At 51.4% G+C, this 774-nt stretch overlaps 1 protein-coding gene across 4 annotated transcripts in view; it reads left to right on the forward strand.

Moving 5' to 3' along the window:
* Positions 1-534: 534 nt before the first annotated feature.
* Positions 535-774, forward strand: part of CHPT1 (choline phosphotransferase 1) — a 36696-nt gene continuing 36456 nt past the window's right edge. For all 4 annotated transcript variants that reach the window (XR_897524.2, XR_002779024.1, XM_011386754.2 and 1 more), the window contains exon 1: positions 535-693. The gene's annotated coding sequence lies outside the window, so the exon portion shown is untranslated. The remainder of the gene's footprint in view (positions 694-774) is intronic.

A 774-nucleotide genomic window follows, 5' to 3' on the forward strand; every position in this document is an offset into this window, starting at 1 on the left:
AAGTGAAAAAAAAAGGCGGGGAGGACAGTGGCAGGCTTATCTCAATATAACATGTTTATGACAGGACGTCCCCTGTCTAATAGGGTGCATTATGAAGTAAAAGCTGGTGAACTACCACATGGGTAGCGTGATGCTCCGGGCGTGCAGTGGGAGGATACTGCCTAGATCCTCGTCCTCTATTCCCCTGGAAGGGTGTGTGTAGAATTATCTATTGTTATTGGTATCAGATGCTCTGAAAAAAAAAGGGGGGGGGGCTTTGGGGTTTCAAAAATTCAGTCCTCTTGATAGACAGTGTTTCCAAGTCCTGATTTTTAGTTTCAACGCCTTATTCTCTAAACCCTGAACCGCAGTAAGGATTCTTTAGAACGAATACATGGCAGGGCCCCTGTCTTGGGGGTTGGAAGGAAGAATTGTGCTTGTGTGTTTATCAAGCGTGGCCTCTCTGGCAGACAGATGAGGCCACCATGCTGGTGACTCAAGACGCGCAAGTCATGTTCTCACCCCCACTTCGCCCATCTAGGCTCTTCAGTGTGGACGACCAAAGGCCCGAGAGATCGCACGCACACTGGGAGAAAGGAGCTGTGCACGGCTCACACGTTAGAGGAACCAGCTTCCTAACTGACCAGCCAGCGAGGCTCTCGCCCGAGAAGCGTTACCAGACGTCCCGGAAGAAGAACCAGACCTTAGAGACAGGTGCGTCAAGCCCTCGGGGAAGTCAGGGCCCTCTGAGCGCCAGTTACAAAGTTTCTGTCTGCAGGGCCCTAATGGTGAGCC

The sequence above is a fragment of the Pteropus vampyrus genome, unplaced genomic scaffold (genome assembly GCF_000151845.1).
Source record: "Pteropus vampyrus isolate Shadow unplaced genomic scaffold, Pvam_2.0 Scaffold16, whole genome shotgun sequence".
In the NCBI taxonomy this organism is placed as follows: Eukaryota; Metazoa; Chordata; class Mammalia; order Chiroptera; family Pteropodidae; genus Pteropus; species Pteropus vampyrus.